Here is a 10,889-nt window from a genome sequence, read left to right on the forward strand (position 1 = left end):
AGGCTGCCTTTCTGAGAGGAACTCCATCAACTGCTCAGCCCCTCCCTCCAGAACATGGCACAGGAAGCTTCTGGAAATGCTGATGTTTAATGACCTATTCTACATGAGGAACCTGGACAATGAGGAGTTTCTAAAATGCCAAGTCATAAAACCTCAGACACTTGCAAAGTAAGAGAACAAATATGCACAGAGCTGCTCAGCCACTGATGTGCAACTCCTGGGAACAGCTGGTGTCCACGGGGGAGGGGGCAGCATGAGGCCAGGCATGTGAGTGGCTTTCACTCAGGAGAGCCCCTCTGAGCAGGTCTTGTTCAGGAGTTCAAAATATGTCTTCCAGGGCATGGTTTCAACAGTGAAGAAGCAGCTGAAGGTCTGAAGGAACAAACAGGAAGAGACAATAGGGCGGGGTTTGGGGAAGTTCCAGAATCCTGTGGCATCTGCCCTTGACACAGGTTCCATCTCCACCTTGCCCATTCCTGGGCCAGCAATCGAGCCACGTGGCTCTGGCCTTCAGGTCTAGCCTGAGCCTGAGGCCAATCCTGACCTACATCGTGATTTGAGGCTCCCTCCTTAGCCAGGGTCACTTGTGCCATGCCTCCTCCTCCAGCCCGTGCCCCTCAGGGAAACCCCAGGCTGTCCTGGTGTGATCCCTGCACCCAAGAGCAGCAGAACACTTTGTCCCATGGAAGCAGTTCCAAGACTTAGGCAATTAGTTACCTGTTTGTTAATCTTACAATAAGGGGGTTGACTAAGAATGGGAAGTTTTCCCAGAGCCAGGATTCGCTTGGAGCTCGTCCCCTAGAGCAGGATCTGCAGCTCAGCAGGGCCTAGGAGCGAGGGCAGTGGGGCTTCTTCTCAGCCTCCACCACTTTGGGTCTAGGGCAGAGTAGGGAAACCCTGAGAAATGTACCCACAGACATTGTCACCATTGTCTCCAGGCTCTTTGTCAAGAAGGCAGGGAAGAATGGGGAGGAAGACCAGAGAGAAGGTTCTGAAGGCCATGTGGCCCAGGTGCAGGCAGCTGCAATGGTGTCAGAGGGCAGAGTCAGGAAACTCAGATTGGCTGGGGGCCTGAAAGTGAAGCCCTGGGCTCCCTGCCTCACTGGGCTTCCCACTAAGGCACAAGCAGGGCAGCCTGGTAGAGCCTGCTGTGGGCTCACTTGCCTTTGTCACTCGGAATGGCTTTGTCAGCTGCTCCTGTGCCCACACCACACCCCATGCAGCATCCACAATTGTGGACCTGAGGAAAGCTGACGCCCTGTCTTACATTGTTCAGCTCCGGGCTTTCTTGAAAAGGGCAGTTTTCAATGTCATCTTCAAATTTCCTACATACAGTTTGGGGCAGTTGCAGATTCATGGAGAACACCATCTTACCTCACCACTATTGGACAAAAAGAGATTAAAGTGGATGCACCGTCTTCCCGCCCCTAAGTAGCTGCTAGTGAAGATGCCATTTGTGCAGGAGAGACCCCAACACTCTACTGCATTTGAGAGCTTGCCCATGGGCTTGGCATCAGCTCACTGGAGGTAAAACCCAGGGGATCCTCTCTAGACTGAGGAGTTAAGAGCAAAAAGCAGGTGGGCATGGTGGGTCTGGGGAAGATGCAGGCTGAGTCAGACCCCACTAACACATTCTCCACCTCCACCCACCCCCATTTCCCACGGTGAGACTCCAGCTTCACTCTCAGCAGGCATGTGATCTTGCAGCTGCGTTCCCAGAGGACAGAGCCCCATGTCCAGGAGGGTGTTGGATCTCCAAGAGTTTTCAGGGTAACCTGAGCCCTGGGACAGAGGGAGCCTCATCTACAGCGTGTTGTCAAAACCTTCCAACTGACCTCTACCAAGAAAAATGACACACAGTGCTCCCACTACACACAGGCACAAACCCTGGGAAAACAGCTTCAAGACACCGTCTGCCCTACTGCAAAGTGCATGCTGAAGTTCTCCTTGCTCTCCTTCCCACTCCATTCTATTTCATTCCACTGCATAGCCTCCCTCCCACCCATCTATTCTTCCCAGCCCCCAACATGATGCTGGGATTGCCATATCCTGGAAGCCATGTGGAAGGCTTTCAGGACTTACAGTCATTTAGGACTTAGAGACCACAGTAAGGAGCTTAGATTTTATTCTAATGGTATTAAGAATGGAGGCTTACACCGAGGTCTTGGAGAATCAAGCAAAACACTGGGAAAGCAGAAGCATGAGGCCTGGCCAATCTCAGTCTCTGAGACTTCCAAGGTTCCAGCATGACTCTTAGCAGACACCATCACTTGACCCTTTGAGGGCTGCATCAGGCTTTTAATTCTCCTGAGAGGAGGCAGGAAATGAGCAAGGAGGAGAATTCCTCTGTACCAGCATTGCAATCCTGAGGATGGCAGAGAAGAATCCACCCCAGGAGGCAGAGAACCAGCCAGGGCCTTGCACAGAGTCTTTCCAGAGCTTAAGCTATGTGCGGCACTGGAGTCCCTCTGCCCTTCCTTCAGGATCTTGCTTCCGAGAAAGGAAGAGCAATGCTCCTCTCTCTAAACCAGAAGTGCTCCATTAGGAGGGCATTTTAACTGTTCATGCCTGAAGCCCAGATGAACTGTGCATTCCTGACCACGTTAATGATTTCATCAAAAAGGCAAACATTTTAGGATGAAGGTCCATTGAGGAAGAGTGTAAATCAGCCTTCAGTTCATTAAGTGCAGACAGAGCAAGGAGCCCAGAGAAGGTGGAGATCAGAGAACTGACCTCTCACAGTGGCCTCTCAGGGCTGATAGTGTTCTTTATTGCCCTGAATTCTCACTGTCCTCTCTCTCTCTCTCTCTCTCTCTCTCTCTCTCTCTCTCTCTCTCTCTCTCTCTGTGTGTGTGTGTGTGTGTGTGTGTGTGTGTGTGTGTGTCCTTGCTTTTCCATTTTCATTTTATGACCTTGCAATATTTCTCAGTCTCTTTGGTTATTTTCTCTTCTTGTCAGCTTCATCTCCTTAGAAGTCCTTATTCTGAAGTCACTCTCCCGTTATACAATGTCATAAAAATCATGAAGATTGAAAAATATATCTTGCATGTGAGTAGACATTTCCCTAATTTAAAAATTTTTTTAAGTCCAATGTTTTCCAAAACTGAAACTACCGTAATTAGTTATGGACTACCCAACTATGGCCTGCCGATGGTGAATCAAGTCTCCTAGACCAGACACATTGGCCCCTCACTTAGGGGCAGATGGAGAAGAACAGGCCAGAAGAGGATGTGGTCACCAACCTTTCTGTCCATGCTATCCTCCCTCCATGAACTCAGAACGCGCAACAGTCTGTAGGCATGCTCCTCCTTGCTCTGCACGTTGAAAGTGTTCAAGGGAAACTCCACTGTGGCGAGGAACATAGGATCCTGGACTATTTTATTATTACCACCCATTTCCTCTTCAGAGCACCGGGCATAGGTCACCAGGAGCTGGAAGCCCATGAGAAGCAGTGATACTGTCCAGGGCAGAGCCTTCCTCCTCTGCGGACTCCACATGATGCAGGCTCCAGCAGCCTCTGTCTTTGCCCTTCAGATATCTGGCGTCCACCGGAGCCTTCTAGGGCTCAGGTCTGGCCCTTAAATTCACCTGCTGGGGCAGAAACTCCTCCCTCCAGGCCTCATCTCTGTGGTTACACCCTGTCTCTCCCACACGCGGCCTCTCTTATTCCAAAGCCGTTTAAATCATCTCCTGTTCAGGGGTCAGGAACAGCACCCAGGCAGCTGGGTTGGGAAAGACCAGCAATGGGAGAGAGAGTGCCCTGAACATGAGGCCCAGCCTCAGCTGCCTCAGCACCTCCGCAGGCTGAAGAGGCCCTCCACTGGGCGCCCCAGTGGAGGTCAGAGCCCGGCACTGGAACACAAGTGCGAGAGGTATGAGTGGAAGGTGAGAGCTGGACTCAGCAGTGGGGGTGGGATGGGAGAGGGAGGATGGGTGGAAAGGCAAGAAAGGATGGAAAGGGGTGACAGTGTACGCTAGGATCGTGGGTGAGTAGGCACAGGGCCCAGAGATAGCGCTGGGCCTCTTGAGAGAGAGGCGGGGAGCCCGGGAGGCCTGGCGCGATGTCCTGCAGGTGTCTGCTCCCCCGAGGGTCTCAGGACGGGGGCCCCAGCCTGGGGGTCCTGGGCAGGGGTTGAGGAAACCAAGAACATGAGCCCCCAACCCTATTCTCTGCACCTCCCTGAATGCAGCTTCCCAAGCCAGGGACGCGCTGCCAAGTGCTGGTACTAGGGGCCTGGCTCCTTATGGCTGTCCCTCTTCCTCAAAGGTGTTTCCAGGACGGGTGACCGCTTGCAATTGGAGCAGTGGAGAACCAGAAAGACAAAGATGCCCCCAGGAATGGCTGAGGTGCGCCCATTAGGTCGTCACGGGTGCCCTCTTGTGGCCACAGCCGGCGCAGCTCAGCGGCACAGTTTGTGGGTGGAGATTCTGAGTTCTCCACCAAGACCCTCCTAGCCTCCAACTCCAGCAGCAAATGGGGCTCTGAAAAGACTGAATAAGGCACCCTTCCCAGACCAGACTTCAGCTTTGTCCCTGTGAAATATGCCTTCGATGTTTATCCGCAGCTCCTTGTACACTTCAGAAGCAACCAGCCTACCCTGAAGTCATGTTAAAAAGCGAGGTCGTAGTTTCCCCACCCGAAGATTCTGACCCAGTAGCTGTGAGCAGGGCCAGGGAACCTACATTTCTCACCAGCTTCCAGAGGATGGAGTGTTCTCGGTCTCGAAACCACACTTTGAGTGCTGCAGGCTCAGAATACTTCCTGGGAAGTGCATACAGACCAAACCACAAATAAGAAGTAACTCGGCTTGAGGGACATGGAAGTCAGGGGATGAGCATGGTTTTTGTGGGGAACACGGGATGGGGAACAGGCTCAGACAGCATGCCTGGTGATAAAGAGTAAGAATTTGTTTCTAGACCCTGTGTGCAAAGAAGCAGCAACTCAATGTGACCATTCCAGGAAAGCAGCCAGATGTGCCCAAAACATCACCCAAGGTGTCTGTATCCTTTCTCTGATGGCGTTGAGTTCGCTGGAACTGCAGCTGAAGCGTTAGTAACGTGGTTTCCGGAACTGCAGCTGAAGCGTTAGTAAGTGGTTTCTGGAACTGCAGCTGAAGCGTTAGTAACGTGGTTTCTTAGCTGCAGAGTGATGGTGCACGTGGGGGCAGGAAGGGGGTGTCAGTGAGGGTGGAAATGCCTTCGTGGGTTTTGGGATGAGCAGGCCATAAGGTGCTGTGAGAACTAGAATCCTGATGCCTGGAATAGGTTGCAAGTGTCCTGAGAGAGGCCTGCAACGCCCACGGAGGTCACTCTCACCTTGTAAGGTCAGGGGCGGGTGAACTTGGGGCATCCTGCCAATCACCAGTGAGTCCCCCACCATTCTGAGGGCAGATACCCACATGCACTCCAAAGGGAGTGCCCACACTGGCTCTTACATGAGCAGTGGTTTAGGGTCCTGGGCACCAGCTCTGTCCTCACTATGCAGCCAAGGAGGGACGGGGATCCCCACACCCAGATGTGAGACCATGGGTGTGCAGACACCATGGACCCTTACAAGTGTGTATTTTCTAGTTGAATCCCCAGTGGCCTGGGATGGCCTCCCTTCCCAGGTGGAGAGAGACGGAATATCAAGACATAGCCAGGTGAAGAGAAGTACATGTGGGCTCCAGGCTGCGGAGCCCCAAAGATGTCAACACGTTGCTGAGGCCAGAGTGAAATCAGAGGGCCCAGAAGGGCTGGCTGGCCAGCCCACAGCCACAGCTCACAGCTCTCTGCGGGGCTATCCCCAGATCTCAGGTCTGGGAGACTTTCTCTCCTGAGACCCCTTGTAAGAGTTCTGTCTCACTCAGCTTCTTCCTGAGCACTCGTTGGCCTGTCTGTCTCTGGGGACCACCGGGACTTGTGCAGTGCCCTGTTTGTGTTGCTGGCACTGGCACCGAACACCCATGTGGTCTCATAGGAAGGTCCCAGTAACTCCTCACTGAAATGGACCTGCTTTTCCGGAAACGAGGTCCTGTATTTCTGGACGCATTCCTTTGAATGATTAGAGAATGCTGGCAACGACCAGGACCAAGCCACTGGCCCTTTTCTGTGAAGCTGAAGGTGAGGTGGCGGACCAGGGGAAGCCCAGTGCCTCTTCGGGACACAGGACACTCTCCCCAGCTCCCACAGACCCTCCAGCTGAGTGCTCTCCCCGGGGTCTGACTCATGTCCCTCACTGCCCGGCCTACTCAGCCACATGCTCTAAAGGTCCTGTGCGACCTTGCTCACTGTCTCTTTCAAGCCGGGCCAGGTTCAGTGGGGCCTGCCAGTTTCAGGATCGCCTGCTGGGCTTCGGGATCACATCCTCAGGACCCTCCCCGTTCTCCCTGCTTGGCATTTCCCAAGGGGACTCCCCAGACAAGCCAGTATTCCCGGGGGTTTCCGTGTGCTGGAAAACAAGGCGGCATCCAGGAGATCAAAGGAAGACAGCAGGGGCGGGAGGAGCCCTGGACTCAGAGCAGAGTGGTCCAGTGATTGCTGTCACAGCAGTTATTAAAGGGGCCGCTCTGGGCACGGGGGTTGGGGTGGCTGCCAGGGAATTCCAGGGCCCTCTCCACTCCTCCCTTCCCTCCCCCAGTTTTTCCACCTGGGGGGTTCTTCTTAGCTGTCTTCAGCTGACTTTGAGTTTTGATAATCTAACGAATTAATCTTATAGAGACTATAGCAAACTTAAACTGAGAAAGAGAAATAACAATTGAATTAAAAATGACAAAAGGGGAAGTAAAAATACAAACATTACTACTAAATATATGAGGCCTAAATCAGGGGTCGCTCATACCACGTGCAAATCGGAAGGCCCGTGGGCTGTTTCTCCTCCCTCCTGTGGGTCCAGCAGGTCCCTCACCCTGGCTAGGTCGGGGTGCTGCCCTGGGCCTGGGAGCTTTGCTCTGAAGAGGAAGTGCTGCCTCAGTCACCCTCAGCAGTCCTCCTGTTCGCTGGTCTTTGCGGACACACCTGCCTTCCCTCCTCAGTGGGCGTTTGCTAAGCTTCTGCTGTGCTCCCAACGGAATCCTCTCCCATCCAACACAGCCCAATGTTTTCATTCCTAAGTACTTTAGTTTTTAAAAAAGTTAAGTTAATTTAAATTTAAAAGAGTACAAAAATGTCATAATACCACTTCTTTTTTATTTTTAAAATTTTCTGTAGAGATGGAGTCTCACTATGTTGCCCAAGCTGGTCTCGAACTGGCCTCAAGTGATCCTCCTGCCTCAGCCTACAATTCCACTTTTACTAAGTGAAATGTAGGTTTCAACATAACAGAAACTCCAAATACCAGTGGCTTATAGTAAACTGGTGTTGCTCTCTCTTTCATGATGCTGACAATGGCTGGAATTCTTACAAGCCTCACTCCTGCTGGGCACTGCCTCCTTGACTCATTTAAGCCTCACATAGAAACAGTCAATCAAAATGGTATATATTTTTACGTTTTATGTTTTTAACATTTTGCATAAATAATGACTGTATTTCTCACCACTTTAGGCCTTTACTCAAATCATATATGTGAGTGCCACCTGTGTTGACACTTTTCGCCCTAGCTCCTTCCTTATCACTGTTGCTAAATTCTCCGGGACCTTGTTCTGATGGACTGTAGTTAATTAAGTCCTTCCTGATTTAATTGGGAATGGTGAAATAGGGTGGAGCTTGTAGGATCAGGTGCTTGTGATGATAACTAACAGACTGTGGTTAATTAAAGCATTATCTATTGACTTGATTTTACACTGGGTTGATTCCATTCGTTTCCTCTTAAATTGGGGTTGCAATAGGCACCTTTATCTCAGTTTTCATGTGCACCTGTGTGAGAGCTTCTCTAGGGTAGGCCAGAAAGGAAATTGCAGACGTATGAGATAGTCTCCTTTCAGCTTCATTAGGGACCGCTGTGCTGATGATTTCCTTTTCTTTTTCCTTTTTTGAGACGAGGGGGTGGGGGGTTCTCACTATGTTGCTTAGGCTGGTCTTGAACTCCTGGGCTCAAGTGATCCTCTTGCCTCCGCCTCCCAAAGTGCTAGGATTACAGGCATGAGCCACCACGTGTGGCCTGATTTCTTTCACCATATAGATTTTTCTTAAAAATTGAAGATAGTTTAATGTATCAATGTTTTCTTTAGGGTGTGTGCTTTTGTATTTTTCATTTTAACAATCCTTTCCTATGCTCTTCTATGTTCTCTTTCACCATGTTCTTTCTTTTACTTTTCACACTTAGGTGTGCGATCCAACCGGAGGCTGAGTGTGTGTGGTGTGAGGTCAGAATCCCAGGGTCGATCCTCTCCCCCACTGCCTGCGTGCACAGCTGGCTTTTCCAGCATTGACGATGGAGCAGCTCATTCTCCACCCTCTGATTCCAACAGCGTTTCTATCGTAGTCCCCTTTCCCAAAAGGCTGGCTGCCTTTGAGTCTCTTTTCTATTGGACTGGCTGTATGAAGGAGGCACAAGCCTGAGCTAAGAAGGTCATTGTTTGATCTTGGCCAGGAAAGGAAGAAAAATTCTTGGGCACATCCCAGGCCTAGGCACACTTCCTGGGCCCTGCCTGCTAGAATAGATGGGTCTGTTCCCTGGTTCTAGCCCCGGACTCCCTGCCACAGCCTCCCATCCTCGGGCTGCTGCTCTCTACTAAGATCCTCTCTTTGGGCATATGGTCTGAGTTTGGATCCCAACTTTTTGGAAAAGCTTCATGTATTGGCCATGATTATTGATGCTACTGTTATCACAAGCTCCTCACCCTGCAAGCTCACCCTCTTCCTTCATTCTTTGGAAACATGAGATTGGTTCTTGCAGGCAGCTTTTCTTCCTAGGAAGCTGAAATTACCTTTTTGATGCAGACGAGCACTTGTCCTGAAAGGTAAGGGAAGGAACCAGATGTCTGTCACTGGGAGGCGGGAGTGCAGAACTACAGACAGGATAAGTGGGGTTATCCTTCACTGATTGGATAAGTGGAGTTATCCTTCACTGATTGCAAGGAAATAGTACCATTATTAGCTCCATTTGTAGAGGCTGGAGTCTTTAGATGACTTGTATGGTTTACAGACTCCACGGAAGGAAGCAAAGCAGTAGCTGAGGAGGTCTTTGGAGTTGGGCACATGTGAGTTCAGGTCTCATTTGCACCTTTTGCTAGTTGCATTTCCTGGGGGCACATTTCTACTTCATGTGAGCTTCTGTTTCCACAACAGTGCAATTGAACTCTTGTGGTATCTCCTTCACTGAGCCGTCCTGAAGATGAATGGGGAGATGTATGGAAGGCACTGGCAGGAGGCCCAGCAGGACCAGGCCCTCCAGAGACGGTTTTGTGCTGCTCATTCTCACCACCAGTTCTGGGGGGAGCATCCCTCACAAGCCAGGCTTGTTGATAACAACCTTCTCAGCAGGCAAGTGTCAGAGGAGCTGCGGAGGGACCCAAATGTCCAAGCTCCCACCAGGGGTAGGCAGGCAAAAAAGAGGAGCAGACGATTCCATGGCTTGTCAGCAATTACCAGGTTGTCTGGGACAGTGTCGACAAGGCACGGAAAAGGGATTGCATTTTACTGTTTGGCTTTGAGATTAGACTTTTGGTCCAAGTCAGGTTGGGATCAGAACTCAAGAGAGTTTCTTCTGGAGAATTAAATATAATGATTGTCTCTTCGAAAGGCTCTGACAACCAAACTTACGTTCCCAAGCTGCATTTGAAAGTGTTGAGATGCTTGGGTTCACGCCCTTGTGTTCTGCCTTGCAGCTGGGAAACCTGGTGCACGTCAGCATTCCGAAGCCCCCTTTCCTCACCAATGGTTTTGGATCAAGTTTAGCTGAGAGATCGTATACAGTGACATTGTGTGACCTCTTACAGTATGATTTGAGTGTTTGCTGTTAGAAGACCCACTATCCCCCGTCCTTATTCTAAAGTCAAAACAGCCTCTGGGCTCCTCTTTTTCTCTATTGGGAGCAAGTTTTCTTTTAAAATAAAGTCAGGGATACGCGCCAGATGTAATCATCAGCTGAGGCCCTCAAAACCTTTCATTCCAGCCACTCTAATTTCTGTCACAATGGCGCCTTGTCACTGTGAGCCTTTCTGTAGAGGGTATTTGGGGCTGTCCTGCCTCTGGCCACTTCATGCACACTGATCACAGTGTTCTCAATACTTTTCATTTTGACACTTGGACAATGTTTACCTCTACTTCTTTGAAAACATTCTCTTTAGACTTGGCCAATTTGACAAACGTGTTCTTTCTGCCTTCTTTAGTGGTTGTCCAGGCATGGACAACAGTGGCTTTCTCCTGGAACTGATTCCATTCAGGGTCCTTTTGGATCTCCTGCAATAGTTTTCCTTTGATTCAGCCAAATTTTCCACTTCTTCAATAAGTGTTATTTAGAGATCAACCTCAAATCTCCAACATTGGCACTTATTTTGAAACCTTAAGCAGTTCAACCCATGCCAGAGATAATACTTTCTTTCGGGGGACAAAAACCGATTCAGTCTATTTTCCACCATCTTTACTTTTCCAGACACATCAGTGATTCTTGACACATTAATATCTACCTCAAGCCTCACCACAATCCATGTGATTTTAGGCTAAGGAATTCGATTTGGGATATGTTTCTCCAACATCCACATACAGTGGTTCAAGACAAAAGATAACCTATATCAATATTTAAATCTAAATGCCAAATATTGGAGGTTGGGTTATACGTGGATGGGTCAATTGCCATCTTCCACATCGCAGGCTGGACACATATTCTTTGAAACAGGCAAGTGCAGTTATTGCTGGGTAGGCCTACGGTCTAGAGAAGTTGTGAGGTAAGACGCCAGGAGAACTGGGACATAACAACCTGCTCCTGAGCACTGAAACAGAAGCTTGGAGCAGATGGAGACTTGGATTTT

The 10,889-nt window shown here is 50.1% G+C and overlaps 1 pseudogene; it reads right to left on the minus strand.

Moving 5' to 3' along the window:
• Positions 1–791: 791 nt before the first annotated feature.
• LOC119622934 (cystatin-9-like) lies at positions 792–3,782 on the minus strand (annotated as a pseudogene).
• Positions 3,783–10,889: the final 7,107 nt, after the last annotated feature.

The sequence above is a fragment of the Chlorocebus sabaeus genome, chromosome 2 (assembly GCF_047675955.1).
Source record: "Chlorocebus sabaeus isolate Y175 chromosome 2, mChlSab1.0.hap1, whole genome shotgun sequence".
NCBI lineage: Eukaryota > Metazoa > Chordata > Mammalia > Primates > Cercopithecidae > Chlorocebus > Chlorocebus sabaeus.